Genomic DNA, 16,533 nt, shown 5'->3' with positions numbered 1-16,533 from the left:
CTTAGAGGTTTGTTAGAGAACCTTAGTGAACAAACAGCATCATGAAGGCCAAGGAACACACCAGACAGGTCAGGGATAAAGTTGTGGAGAAGTTTAAAGCAGGGTTAGGTTCTAAAAAATATTCCAAGCTTTGAACATCTCATGGAGCACTGTTCAATCCATCATCCAAAAATGGAAAGAGTATGGCACAACTGCAAACCTACCAAGACATGGCCGTCCACCTAAACTGACAGGCCGGGCAAGCGGAGCATTAATTAAAGAAGCAGCCAAGAGGCCCATGGTAACTCTGGAGGAGCTGCAGAGATCCACAGCCCAGGTGGAAGAATCTGTCCACAGGACCACTATTAGTAATGCGCTCCACAAATCTAGCCTTTATGGAAGAGTGGCAAGAAGAAAGCCATTGTTGAAAGAAAGCCATAAGACATGTGGAAGAAGGTGCTCTGGTCAGATGAGACAAAAATTGAACTTTTTGGCCTAAAAGCAAAACTCTATTTGTGGCAGAAAACTAACACTGCATATCACCCTGAACACACCATCCCCACCGTGAAACATGGTGGTGGAAGCATCATGATGTCCGGAAGCTTTTCTTCAGCAGGAACGGGGAATCTGGTCAGAGTTTATGGGAAGATGAATGGAGCCAAATGCAGGGCAATCTTAAAAGGAAACCTGTTATGCCGCATACACACGACCGGTTTAGGCATCGGAATAAACTCAGAAGGTTTCTCTGATGGAATTCCGTTCAAGCGGTCTTGCCTACACACGGTCAATCCAAAGTCCGACCAAAGTCCGATAATCCAGAACACGGCGACGTACAGAACGTACGACGGGACTAGAAAAAGGAAGTTCAATAGCCAGTAGCCAATAGCTTCTGTCTGGTACTTGCTTCAGAGCAAGCGTTGTTTTGTTCCATCGGAACAGTATACAGATGAGTGGTTTTCCCGATAGGAATTGGTTCCGTCCGAAATATTTAGAGCATGTTCTTTTTCTAGGTCCGTCAGGATTTTCGAAAAAAGAAGTCCGATAAGGCCTACAAACGATATAGACGATGAAAAGCTTCGTGTGTACACGGCATTAGAGTCTGCAAAAGACTTGAGACTGGGGCGGAGGTTCACCTTCCAGCAGGACAACGACCCTAAACATACAGCCAGAGCTACAATGGAATGGTTTAGATCAAAGTATATTCATGTGTTAGAATGGCTCATGTGTTAGAATGGCTCAGTCAAAGTCCAGACCTAAATCCAGTTGAGAATCTATGACAATACTTGAAAATTGCTGTTCACAGATGCTCTCCATCCAATCTGACAGAGCTTAAACTAATTTTGCAAAGAAGAATGGGCAAAAATGTCACTTTCTAGATGTGTAAAGCTGGTAGAGACATCCCCAAAAAGACTTGCAGCTTCAATTGCAGTATTAATTAAAGTATTGACTCAGGGGGGCTGAATACAAATGCATGCCACATTTTTCACATATTTATTTGTAAAAAATGTTGAAAACCATTTATCATTTTCCTTCCACTTTACAATTATGTGCCGCTTTGTGTTGGTCTAGCACATAAAATCCCAATAAAAAACATTTATGTTTTCGGTTGTAACATGACAAAATGTGGAAAATTTCAAGGGGTGTGAATACTTTTTCAAAGCACTGTAACTAGCATCTGCATCCTTTTTTCTTGAACAATTCAACTTCACACAGTTACTACCTTTTATATAATTTCCCCTTTCCTTTAGATGTAAGATCTCATGAATAAAGCCCTCCAAACCCTCTTGTCTTGACTTGTATTGTAACAGCACTGTCTCCCTTTATTTTGTAAAGCACTGGGCAAACTGTTGGCACTAACAAAATGTGACTTTTTAGAAACATTTACAGGTTCTGAGGGTGTAAAAATACTGCTCCAGTATCTACCAGGAGCATTGCCGGAGCAGATAAAAGTTATCTATATCCAACAGTGAGATCTCAGTTTCCTAAGGAGGATAACATGCTTATTTCTTATATGACTCCGGGATTCCGGTAGCAGGATATCCCTACAACAATATCCTTTTCTACTCAACTGAGGTGGCCCAAAGCCTAAAGAACATGCCCAGAACAAAGGAACCTGGGTACAGGCCTCACATGACTGGGGGTTACTGTTAGAGGTTGCACAGGTTTGTTCCTAAAGGGGGCAGGTCAAGAGGTGGGGGTAATAGGTATGGAGCAATGGCAGGGCTTGGAGGTGCAGCTTGGGCATTGGTCATGCCTGAGGAAGGGTGGGGGTTAGTTAGTAGGGGGTGAGCAGGGAAAGAGGCAACACCATAGAAATCTTTTGTTTCCCTCATTGTAGTTAAGACATGTGGTTTGTTTGATGATATATTTTCTTATTTTAGGTTGGCTGCAGGGGTCTCTGTTTCGTGAAGGTCGGAATAGTGGAAGGTATACAGTATACGGTGTGGAGCAGGTTGGGCCCATCTCAGTATGGGTATCTTCCCTATCTGGTAATTATGGACTATCGGTCATCGGGCTGCATTAGGCAAGAAGGTGGCAATAGTTGTCCCTGAGCTGGTGGGATCGCGGCTAGGGGCCAAGGTGCCGAAGTGGTGGTGGTACAGCCGATGCGATAGAATACCTTCCTTCATTAACCTCAGACATAGCAGTCAGTATATACATATGTTAAAAGCTGTTATATATGTTTATATATAAATATATATCTATATATATATATATATAGATATATATTTATCTATATAGATATATATATATCTGTATATAGATATATATATCTATCTATCTATATCTATAGATAGATATATATATATCTATCTATAGATATAGATAGATAGATAGATAGATAGATAGATAGATAGATAGATAGATAGATAGATAGATAGATAGATAGATAGATAGATAGATAGATAGATATAATGGAAGTTAATTTATAGAGTTTGTTATGGTTGTTAATAAAGGGGCCATGCGGCCATTTAATCCAGAAGGTGTGGCGTGTGTTTATTAGGGATGGTAAGGGGAAGAATGCAAGGGTTGGGGGTAACAGGTCGGGCAAACGATACATCAGACATACACCAGTCATGGATTTGTAACAAGTACTCAAAGCACACTAATGATAAACATTGTAACGGAATGGTGGTGATTATCACACCAATTGTAAATCTGGCAAAAATAAAGTATGTCTGAGAGATCACAACCAGATGATTAGGCCTGAGATGGATTAGGGCAAAATAGGGCTGGAGGCAAGGTAGCAGTTTTGGTCGCCAGGCAAGGAATGCAATAGGTACAGAGCAGCAATCCTATTTGCATTGTCTGTACTGGCATAGTCTTTTCTGACACCAGTTGCTCACCTATACATGTCCACTGACAAATATGACATGAGGGTCCCCTGCCTTTGCAAAGACTGAGAACTTAAATAAACAGGAGGGCTATTTCTGGCTGAAGAGTCCCCCGGGCACAAGGAATCTATTTATTAAAAAAAAAAAAGTGTTTATTGCTCAGGCATGTGCACAGTTGTCACAAATTATCCCCGTAGTGTGTCTAAAATGTTTATTTCCTAGGGTCATCGGCTCCATCTAGTGGTCATAACGTGGTATTTTCCTGAAATACCTCAGCCTGAGAAATAATGCATTATGTCCACTGACTAGCACTTTCTAGGAGCTGATGATCCTAGAAAATAAACATAGTAGACACCTTATTTTACGGCCTTATTTTCAATGACTGAGTGAATGCTGAGACATTTGCACAGCAGGTTTTCCCCACAGTAAAGGTTTGCAGCACCCTCTCCTCCACAGGATAACACAGAAGGATCTCTAGAACCAAGATTTTGTTTCAGTCATTTGCTTAGTACACATTCATCTGTACACAACAACATTAAGTGAAATTGGTCCTTAATAGCATAGCACTGAGCATTGAGTACATTAGTCCATAGCAACCGCCTAAAGATCAATTTCCACAAATAGACATTGCTACTGAATGCTGAATCCTGATTCATGACTGGGTTTACTGCACACCATTACTCTTTCCAGTACTTTATTAAATTGGTATTTTACCCAAAAGCAATCATTTATTATATTTCAGCTTATCAATTTTTAGTTGTGGTGGCTGCATCAGTTTTCTTTTTTAGGCTTTCTTTCTTCCATTTTCATCTGGTGATCCAGCCACTAAGTCCATTGTTTTTCAAAAGAACAAGCTCTCTTCCAGATTTATCAGTTTACAGGGATGGGACAAACCATTTAACACTAACAGGGTTGCTTACAGTGATCAGCTTTTATTTATTTATGTAAAACCTTTATCCCAAAAGGAAAAAAAAACTGTTGCTGTAACTCAGGGGTGTCAAACTCAATTTGATCGCGGGCCACATCAGCATTATGGTTGCTATCTAAGGGCCGGTTGTATCTGTAAGACTAAATGTCCAGAGCACCTAACTCCCCCCATACATCAGCTGTCAAGAGCCCCTTCATCATCATAAAACAAGAGTCCCCCACCATCCCTTACATCACAGCGCACCCTTCTTATCTTGTGCTGCTGCCAGGAGGAAGCTGAGGGCGGCGCTGGGATGCAGAAGTGCAAGGTCTGGAGGAGGACCAGAGGAGGGTTGGAGTCAGTTGCCAGAATCTGCTAAATGCTGAGACCAGGGAAGACGGAGACGAGGCTGCACATTGAAGTGCAGGATCTGGTGGAGGAATCCTGTCCTCCTCTCTGCTGCCAACTGCTGAGACAAGATGGGTCTGGAGGTGAGGGGGTTGTGTGCAGCTGCAGGGGAGGTGCGAAGGCCACATGAAATGGCCTGGCAGGCTAGATTCGGCCTTGTGTTTGACACATGTGCTGTAACTGATTATAAAGTGTAAGCTGGAGTATGGCTTCAATTTGTTAGTGTATTAAAATCTGTTAGTATGTCTAACCAGGGCTTTTTTTCTTAGAGAATAGGTATAGGTACTACCCACCCTTCAGCGTCACCTCTTGTCTCCACCCACTACCCACCTCCGAGCACCTTCCCATGGTTCGACCCCCCACCCACCTCCTAGTTCCACCCCTTCTAGGGAATACAGAACCAAGTATCATTTTGTGGTACTAAGTAATTTGTGTGGAATTTGTGAATGGTAACAAAAAAGGCAGTAAAACAGATCCCCCAGCAACATAAGCCCCCCCCAATGAAAATACCCCCAGTCAGCAACAATACATCTCCCAGCAGGCAGCATCAATATGCCCACAATCATCCAGCAACAATAGACCCCTCCCTCAACAGCAGATCTAGGGTCGCTACCTGTCCAGGATTCACCCGGACAGTCTGGTTTTGAATCATATGTCCAGGTTTCAGTCCACCTGAAACCCGGACACATTATTCAGATAAAAATGTGGCTCAGTACAGGACCATGAATGGGTGAATCTCTTTCCCCGATGCACGCCACATTACTATTCTCTTTGGAGTGCCCAAAGGTGTCCCAGGTCTGTTATCCTATAGTGTTTACTAAAAAAACATGTTGCCGTGCGCCACTAAAGTGTTTGGGTTTGGCCTGAAGAAAAAGTGGCAACCCTAAGTAGATCCCTCCCAGCAACAACTGATCCCCCCAGCAGCCAACATCAAACAGACACCTCCCTCAACAGTAGATCCCTCCCAACAACAACTGATCCCCAGCAGCCAGCATCAAACAGACACCTCCCTCAACAGTAGATCCCTCCCAACAACAACTGATCCCCAGCAGCCAGCATCAAACAGACACCTCCCTCATCAGTAGATCCCTCCCACAAAAAACTGACCCCCAGCAGCCAGCATCAAACAGACACCTCCCTCAACAGTAGATCCCTCCCAACAACAACTGATCCCCCCAGCAGCCAGCATCAAACAGACACCTCCCTCATCAGTAGATCCCTCCCACAAAAAACTGACCCCCAGCAGCCAGCATCAAACAGACACCTCCCTCAACAGTAGATCCCTCCCAACAACAACTGATCCCCCCAGCAGCCAGCATCAAACAGACACCTCACTCAACAGTAGATCCCTCCCAACAACAACTGACCCCCAGCAGCCAGCATCAAACAGACACCTCCCTCAACAGTAGATCCCTCCTAACAACAACTGATCCCCAGCAGCCAGCATCAAACAGACACCTCCCTCATCAGTAGATCCCTCCCACAAAAAACTGACCCCCAGCAGCCAGCATCAAACAGACACCTCCCTCAACAGTAGATCCCTCCCAACAACAACTGATCCCCAGCAGCCAGCGTCAAACAAACCCCTCCCTCAACAGTAGATCTCTCCCAACAACAACTGATCCCCCAGCAACAATAGATCCCTCAGCATCCAGTATCAATTGACCCTCCAGCACACCGCAGCACCCCTTGCCCTTACATACTGTATATTCAGTGCTGGAGGTGTCAGAACTGTGTTCCCCCACGTTCCTGCTGAAAAAAATCCCTGTGTCTAACACTCTCCTCTCCCCAGACTGACAATGCTGCTGTCTACTGCCCCCCCTGTGCCCCTTTATTCAGGCACTCTAATACAGGAGGTGTGTTACTGGCCAGATCACCAGGTGAAAACAGAGGGAAAAAGTTTTAAAAAAGAAAACAAATGCAGCCACCGCATCTAATGATTGGTAAGCTGCAATGTATAAAATTTTTGGTTTGGGTTCAATACCACTTTAACCCTCCAGGCGGTATTCCCGAGTGTGGCTTGGGGTTAAATTTCAGTACCATTAGCGGTAACTCAGAGCCACACTCAGGATTGCATTGAATCCAGGTATAGCATACTTACCTTGTCCCCAGGATCCTGCGATGTCCCCCCCCCCCCGCTGTGTCCTCCGCCCGATGCTCTGTGTTCCGGGCTCCGTTCCCTGTGAGCGTCGTGACGCACGGGGGCGGAGCCTGGCCGCGAATTCAAAAAGTACAAAAACAAAACACATACAGTACACAGTAATCTTACAGATTACATTACTCTATCAAATCATTTCACCTCCCTTTTGTCCCTATCGCTTTGTCCAGTGCCCTGCATGCACTCCTATATAATATATACTGATCTTTCTGCCTGGAAACTTGAGAATGTCCATAGCAACCAAGAAGTCTCCCTTTACGTCAAAAGCAGTGTAAAGCAGAGTTCCACCCGTTTTTTAGTTTATTAAAAGTCAGCAGCTACAAAAAGCATAGCTGCTGACTTTTAATAAACCGACACTCACCTGTCCCACGGTCCAGTGATGTGGCCGCACGGAGCCTCGCTCCTCTCCCCGGTGCCATCATAGCAACTGTGGGCACCCAGCTGTGACAGCTTACAGCTTCACGTCCGGGCGTGCACAATGCATGCGCGAGTCACGCTGCACTCTGCTATTGGCCAGCCAATCTTCTGGGACCTGTGATGTGTCCCAGAAGATTGCTGGCAGGGAGGGGCCACCGAGGGGGAAAGGAGGAGTCACCTAGGGACCAAGAACAGGAAGGAGGAAGTGGGACAGGAAGTCCCACGAAAAAAAGGGTACACCCCCCCCCCCCCCAAAAAAAAAAATGACATGCCACATGTGGCATGTCAGGGGGCGAGGAGTGCTTAAAGCGGAAGTTCTACGTTTGGGTGGAACTCTGCTTTAAGACCAGCTAGAACACAGCGATAGTAAATGAGAACATGCAGAATTCAGCGATAGTGAATCGTAAGGAAATTCATTTTATTATTAATATATTATTATTTTTTATAATTATTTATAGTTATTTATTATATTATAATTTATGATTTCGTATTTCAAACTTCATCATACCCGGGATGTCTACTAGACTCTTGTTTGGACAGATTTAATTGTGTTATTACTTAGAATTACAGGCCTACAATATAAAACGCCAAATTTCCATACAAAATAATTGTACCGCTTTGAGATTCAAAAATCTGGCATAATCATATCACCAGGGAGGCTACACAGGCAAAAAACATTTTGCTGCTGGCACTGATAGTGAAATGGTTAAATGCTCGGGCATGTTTTCTTTGACCCTCAGAGTGGGCTAAGATGGTGTATCATGCCCGCAGCAAGCTTAATATACTAGAGCAGGCTGAGATATCTCACATTTATCCACAGTTCATCCAGACATTGCTCCCTTGTGTTCTGATTTTCCCTTCAAAGCAGGATGACCTACATTTTCACTGACTATATAACTCACAGTTGTGAGCTGTTCTCAGATTCCTACAGCACAACCAAACAAGCCAGCTTCCCGCCGTCTACTGCAATAACACTTTAAAAACCTCACATTCACAAAGGCATAAACACAATTTGACATGGACAAAGTGCACAACAAAGGAGCATCAGTAGCGATCAATGAGCTCCTGATATTTATAGCAAGCTATCACATATGATTTCTCATCAATTTAGCTCAGAAACGTGAAAGATGACTTCTGATTGGGTGTTGTAGGTGACTGCAGTTCGCCGCATTTAAAGGTCCATCAAGACAACACTTTTCAAAAGACTTCTTAAGGCGGAGTTCCGCTTAAAAAAAAAATTAAAAGTCAGCAGCTACAAATACTGCAGCTTGGACCTTCTAAAAAGAGGGTACCCCCCCCCCCCCAAAAAAAATGACATGCCAAATGTGGCATGTCAGGGGGTCACCTCCATTTTTGGGTGGAACTCCGCTTTAAAGCCAAATTTCCAGGTATAGATATTTTTCCTAGGTATATTGGTCCAGGGTGGGTTAATGTAACTATGCCAGATAAAGACAAGCAAGGGACCACATCTGGACCCCGGGCTTCAGTTTGGAGACCACTGTTCTAGAGGAATCCCACAGGTATTGTATACCTTCCACTGTCAATACCTTTGGGATTCCTCTAGAACAGTGGTCTCCAAACTGAAGCCCGGGGTCCAGATGTGGTCCCTTGCTTGTCTTTATCTGGCCCTTGGAACACCCTTTTCCTTCCATTGATACAAGACACTATTCCTTCCTCTGACACCAACAGTGGGGCACAATTCCTGCTAGCAGGACTGCTCATAAGACAGTACAGCCAGCCCTCCTGTACCGGGCCTGGGCTCCATCAGTTTGATGTTGAGCACGAGGTCTGGCTGTACTGCCTTATTGTAGACACCGATCCTCTTCTACCTCCCCCTGCAGCGCTGCCAGCTTCTCCTTTTCTTTTTTCCCCCTCTGGTTGCAGGGGGATTGGTTCTAGCACATACACACCTTCAATCTGCTGTCCAGGTCCCCCATGTGCCCCTTCCCCCCAAAGCGCTACCAGCTTCCCTCCTCTCTTCTCCCGCCAGCAGCTGCTGCGGGTACACAGGGTGGTGTTTCAAGATGGAGAGCAGAGAAAGGGGGCAGTAAATATGTCATTTACTGGCTCATTCCTTTCCTGAATGAACACAGTGAGCGATCGGTACCAATCACCCCTGTGTCTATTCTTTACGGAAGCATAGTAAACTGTGTTTACTATGCATCAGTTTGTGAATGAGCAGGAAGCCTCAGAGTATTTCCTATCCATTCATCTGTGCAGTTGAGGATACAGAGAAAAGGACTGATAAATCTTTGTCCTCGGTCACTTTCAGATGGGGGTATGGGGTTATGTCAGGTAGGCTGTATGGGGCGCTGTGATTTCTAACAGCAGCCCTGCCTGCTACTGACACCAGTGATGGGGCTCTATTCCTCCCACTGACACCAACAATGGGGCATAATTCCCGCTATTGACACAAATGATGAAGCACTATTTCTCCCACGAACACCAACAACAGGACACTATTCCTCCCACTGACACCAACAATGGGGCACTATTCCTCCCACTGACACCAACAATGGGGCACTATTCCTCCCACTGACACCAACAATGGGGCACTATTCCTCCCACTGACACCAACAATGGGGCACTATTCTTCTCACTGACACCAACACTGGGGCACTATTCCTCCCACTGACACCAACAATGGGGCACTATTCCTCCCACTGACACCAACAATGGTGCACTATTCTTCCCACTGACACCAACAATGGGGCACGATTCCTCTCACTGACACCAACAATGGGGCACTATTCCTCTCACTAACACCAATGATGGGGCACTATTCCTCCCACTGACACCAACAATGGGGCACTATTCCTCTCACTAACACCAATGATGGGGCACCATTCCTCCCCCCTATAGCGAAGATTTATTGTTTACTTCCACTGACGCCAGGACAATCTCTACTCCCACTGGCTACTCCAGCCCCCTAAAGTCTGAAGGACAGTAAACTGGCCCCTTGTTTAGAAAGTTTGGAGACCCCTGCTCTGGAATTGGAAATCACTGTATTAGACACCTTTACTCCAGTGATCTCCACTAGATTCCAGAACCCATGCTGAACAGCTGCCCTGCTGCATTGTGAAGACTGGAGGTCGCCTGCTCGGCACAAACGCTGTCCAAGAATGCTTTGTATTTTCTCAATGAATGCAAAACATTCTCTGATTGGACGAGGTAAAGAGTGTGACATCACTGGCCTGCCTCTATGCCTAATCCAATCAGAAGAGGCTTTGCATTCATTGAGGAAATGCAAAACAATCTCTGAATGGTGCCAGTGCTGACCTCCTGTGTTTAGAATACAGCAGCCTCTTGACATGGAACCTGGAAGCTAGTGGAGATCACTGCAGTAGCAGGTTCTACTTCAGTGATTTCAGACTTCTAGAGCAGTAGTCTCCAAACAGGGGCCCATGGGCCGGGTATGGCTCTTTACTTGTCTTTATTCAGCCCTTGGGGTACTATTACTCTCACTGATACAAGGCATTTATCCCACTGACACCAACAATGTGACACCATTTTTTCCAATGACACCAATGATGGGGAATAATTACCCCCAATGACACCAAGGATGAGGCACTATTCCTCCCACTGACACCAATGATGTGGCACCATTCTTTTCACTGACACCAATGATGTGGCACCATTCTTTTCACTGACACCAATGATGGGGCATAATTCCAATGACACCAAGGACGGGGCACTAGTCTTCCCACTGGTACCAACAATGCAACACTATTCTTTACACTGACACCAATAATGGCATATTTCCTTCCAATGACAATTAATCGACTCTTAAAAGCAAACAGAATTTTGGAATACTTTTGAACATCATTCGACAAGTCTTCAAATGTACTAATAATGTTCACACAAACATTCATTCAAATATTTACTAGTATATGGTCAGCTCAAAGCATGCAGTTCAAAAGGGTTTTTGTATAACCAGACCAATAGTGGTAGTTTTTTTAGCTGACATATCTGTTTATTGCTTGTCTAATGGACTGCTTATGAGTACAGTGGAACCTTGGTTAACGAGTAACAAGCGTTTTGAAAGACGAGCAACTTTTCTTTTTAAATTCTGACTCGGTTTGCGAGTGTTGTCTTGCAAAATGAGCAGAATTCAAGCTAATGGGGTGTGCAGTACCACATTTGGCCAGAGGTGCAGAGGCGCCGGTGACACTCGGAACGGTTTGGAAATACTTGGAACCACTCGGAAATACGCGGAAACACTTGGAAATACTCCATTCCCGAGTGTTTCCGAGCCTTTCCGAGTTCAGCCGAGCTGTCCCTGAGTATTTCGGAGGCTCTCCGGCGCCCCCCAACCCCCACCTCTGGCCACATGCGGTATTGCATGTAATAGAAGTCAATGCAGAACAAATTATCTTCGTTTCCATTGACTTCTATGGGGAATGATATGTGAGTGCTTTGGATTACAAGCATTCTCCTGGAACGGATTATGCTTGTAATCCAAGTTCCACTGTACAATGTTATCTCTGCGCTAACTATAAGGAACAGTTTTTAATTAGCCAAAGAATTCAGACAGAGGATTCTGTCTTACCGAATCTTCTACTGATACAAAATATTATCACTCATTATCCATAGTGCAACGGGCTGTCTGAATACAATGTGGCGTCCTAATTTTGAATGTGGGACCTATGTTTATCAATTATTGAATCAAATACTGGAAGCCTCTGCTGGCTTAAAGTGGTTCTAAAGGCTTAAGGTTGGTTACCTCCATGCATTCTATGCATGAAGGTAAAAAGCCTTCTGTGTGCAGCAGCCCCCCCCCCCCCCCCAACACTTTCCTGAGCCCCAGCTCGATCCAGTGATGTGCACAAGAGCAGCAGCTCTCCCGGGTCTCTCCCTCTTCACTGGCTCAGGCAGCCATTGGCTCCCACTACTGTCAATCACAGCCGGCAAGCCAAAGATGTCATAAGATTAATCATAACAAGCGGATCCCTTTAACCACTTACCAACCAGCTGCCGCAGTACTGCGGCAGAGTGGCACGGCAGGGCGAAATGACGTTATGTAACGTCGCTTCGTCCTGTGGCCACTAGGGGGCGTCACGATCACAGGCGGGCTCCAGCAATCGCCGCTGACACACGGAGAACCGGGATTTGTGTGTGTAAACACACAGTTTCCGATTCTCCGAGGGGAGAAGAGCCAGATTGTCTGTTCATACAGAGTATGAACAGCGATCTGTCATCTCCCCTACACAGTCCCCTCCCCCCTTCAGTTAGAACACACACTAGGGAACACATTAACCCCTTGATCGCCCTCTAGTGTTACCCCTTCACTGCCAGTGACATTTTTACAGTATTCAATGCATTTTTATAGCACTGATCGCTGTATAAATGCCAATGGTCCCAAAAATGTGTCAAAATGTGTCAAAATTGTCCAACGTGTCCGCCATAACTAGTGAATAAAAAATTAATAATAAAAATGCCATAAAACTATCCCCATTTTGTAGACGCTATAACTTTTGTGCAAACCAATCAATATATGCTTATTGCAATTTACCAAAAATATGTAGAAGAATACACATCGGCCTAAACCGAGGAAATAAATAGTTTTTTTTATATATTTTTGGGGGATATTTATTATAGCAAAAAGTAAAAAAAAGTAAAATATATATTATAGCAAAAAGTAAAAAATAATGCGTTTTTTTCAAAATTGTCGCTCTTTTTTTGTTTATAGCGCAAAAAATAAAAACCGCAGAGGTGATAAAATACCACCAAAAGAAAGCTCTATTTCTGGGAAAAAAAGGATGTCAATTTTGTTTGGGTGGAACGCCGCATAACCGCGCAATTGTCAGTTAAAGCGACGCAGTGCCGAATCGCAAAAAGTGCTCTGGTCAGGAAGAGGGGAAAATCTTCCCTGGCTAAAGCGGTTAACATGTATACCTAAACATACTTTAATAAAACTTACCATTTCCTTGACTAGAACTTCACTTGAACTTAGTATCTGCAGCCCAGCACACTCAATGTAATTACATAAGAGTCTGATCCCCCCCTTTTGTTTTAATGCAGTCCTAGATAGTTGTAGCAAATAAAGAAAAGGATCCCCTACTGCAATGTGATTCATTTCCCCATTTGCAGGGCAGAGATGGATATTAGGAGTTAATTCTGCCATAGTCAGAGAATCTCCATAAGGTGTAGAACATTTCCCCTGCTTGGCAAATTTGCCTCCAACACCTAGAGAGGAGAGGGAAATGATTTTTTAAATCTTTGCTCTATGAAGTCACATCTGCTTTACAAGATAAAAACTATTGCTAACCCCAAAAGTGCACAATGAATCAGGACACAATTCCACATTATAGAATATACCAAAGTCTTCCCTTGTATAGATTATTGATTTACATAATATCAACACATTCTGTAGTGCTTCAGAGGTTATAAAGATAACGTACCTATGGGAGAAGCAACTTGATCTAACAATCACAGTCATGGTGGGGATTTACCTCCTATACTAGACATCTAGAAGACAAACTGTACACTGCTGCCAATACTTATACAATATATGAATGAAGACAAATACATAAGTGTGTGTGTGTGTTTATGTATGTGTGTGTATGTACATGCATATGTGTGTATATGTGTGTGTATGTATATGTACATGTGTGTGTGTTTATGTATGTGTGTGTATGTACATGCATATGTGTGTATATGTGTGTGTATGTATATGTACATGTGTGTGTGTTGTGTATGTATGTAAGTGCATATATATATATATATATATATATATATATATATATATATATATATATATATATATATGTGTGTGTGCACATTTATACACACACACACACACACACACACATGCATACATATACACACAGACGCATACACTCACACACATGCATATACACTCGCAAACTTGCACTGACACACAAAAATATATACACACGTATACACATATATACACACAAACACACACACACGTATACACACACAACCACACACATATACACACATACGCATACATACACACACAGACACATACATTCACACACACACACACATATACACTCGCAAACTTGCGCTCACACACAAATATATACACACACACTTATACACATATATACACACAAACACACACACATATATACATATAACCACACACATACAGACACATATATACACACACATATGAATACATACACACACAGACACATACATTCACACACACACATATACACTCGCAAACTCGCACTCACACACACAAATATATACGCACACACACATGTATACACACACAAACACATTCACAATCACACACGTATACACACACAAACACACACATATATACACACACAGACACAAACATATACACATACACACACATATACACAGACAAACATATACACATACACACACACAAGTATACACACAAACACATACACATGCACACACAATTACACACATACACGCAAACATATACACATACACACACACACACATATACACACACACATAAACACATACACACGCACACACAATTACACAATTACACATATACACATACACACACACACATATATATATATATATATATATATATATATATATATATATATATACACACAAACATATACACACACACACAAAGTATACACACAAACACATACACATGCACACACAATTACACATACACACATATACACAAACATATACACATACACACACACACATATATACACACACACACACACACACAAACATATACACATACATACACACACACACACACACACACATACACACACACACATATACACATACATACATACACACAGTGCGTATAAATAGTTGCATTCTCTTATTTGCAAATGCACACACTTATTTAGGTGCACATACAAAGAAGTGCGGGTGGGATATTGTATGTCGTTATACTTACGTGTATATGCTTGTGAATTCATAATTCATTGTTTAAAAATAAATAACTGTTTCTATTATAAGTACCACACACACACACACGTATATATAAAACACATACAATATACACACATATATACCAATATATTATATACATATCAAAGGTTGACAAGCAACACACATAAACAATGCATTGCATGTACACATGGAAATCTAAACCAGGGACGACGTCTATAATGTATCCATACACAGAGTGACGTGTCGGTGGGTAACAATGTACTAAGTTGTGAGCGATGTTTTGGGTCGAAGAAGGACAGAGTTGTGAGGGAAGGCTCACCTTACCTTACTGAGAGTTTGCTGCAGGAATAATGAAAGTGCAGAGATGCTTTTGGCTTGTTACAGGCAGTGTGTGTGTGGATGGGTCCTCCTGTACACAGCCATCATCCAGCAGGCAAGGGACATGTCAGCCCCCCTCATCCCAGAGACACACAGGGCTCTACACTGGGTACCACCACACTGGGGATGGAGAGGAGATGCTTCACACTGCATTCATTCAAGCCCTCCTACTGACTGCAGAAGTCCCACCCCTGGAACCACTAGTATAGGGAAATCACAGAGGAAGATCCTGGGGAATAAACACTGGAGGAGGCATCCCCCTCCATCCACACGATCCCACCGAGTGTCAGCGCTGCGCTCGCTTCTGCAGCAGAACAGATGCAGCAACTGAACGGCACAACGTCATATTGTTAAATAACTGGAGCATCCCTTCAAGTCCTGAGAGGCTTGCACAAGCACAGTACTGCATCGCATTTTTGTTGCATTCCAGGTCAGCTGGGTATACACTAGCAGTATTTTGTTCACAATTTTTCATTTGTAGAATATTTGTTTGATTTTTAATAGTCAATAAGGTCAAATCAAAGATAATTCTCCACTGTAGTGACAAAAATAGAAGGAGCAGGATGGAAATTTTTTCTTGAATGAAAAAAATGATAACAGTGAACAGTTTTCATTCAGAAAATTCCTTCATTCCAAAATTGAATGTTAAAAGCAAAAGGAAGTCTTGAAGTACTTTCACACGACATTTATTAAGTCTCTGAGGGCATTATTAAATGTACTAGTGAGATCCTTCATACAAATATTCATAAGAAAATCGACCAGTGCTTGGGCAGCTTTAATCACTGGATTTCTCTTTGCAGGACATGCAGGTTGGCAGCGAGGATGCATTTCTTGATGCAAAATGCATCTGCATTGGTCAGAGTGGTGCTTGGGAGAACATCAGATTAAAGGATAAATTCACCTTTGTAATAAAAAATAATAAATGCACATATTTTTGCAGGAATAAAATGTGCATTTTTTTTTTTACCAGATTCTGAAGAGCATTGCACCCGCAATCAGCAGAATCATGTGTTTCTCCACCTGTCGGGGCTGATTTAACCACTTAAGGACCAGCCTCGTTTTGGATT

At 43.2% G+C, this 16,533-nt stretch overlaps 1 protein-coding gene across 2 annotated transcripts in view; it reads right to left on the bottom strand.

Annotated features, from left to right (window-relative positions):
• SYT12 (synaptotagmin 12) overlaps positions 1–15,792 on the bottom strand; it is a 170,354-nt gene extending 154,562 nt beyond the window's left edge. Inside the window, exon 1 of one of the 2 annotated variants that reach the window (XM_073604557.1) lies at positions 15,413–15,792. The gene's annotated coding sequence lies outside the window, so the exon portion shown is untranslated. Of the gene's footprint in view, positions 1–13,124; positions 13,225–15,412 lie in introns of those variants that run through there. The other variant, XM_073604558.1, reaches the window with a different exon arrangement.
• Between the last annotated feature and the right edge of the window lie 741 nt (positions 15,793–16,533).

Source organism: Aquarana catesbeiana, linkage group LG11, assembly GCF_042186555.1.
Source record: "Aquarana catesbeiana isolate 2022-GZ linkage group LG11, ASM4218655v1, whole genome shotgun sequence".
In the NCBI taxonomy this organism is placed as follows: domain Eukaryota; kingdom Metazoa; phylum Chordata; class Amphibia; order Anura; family Ranidae; genus Aquarana; species Aquarana catesbeiana.
Note: the sequence above shows the minus strand (reverse complement) of the source record. Positions and strands in the feature narration are given on the sequence as shown.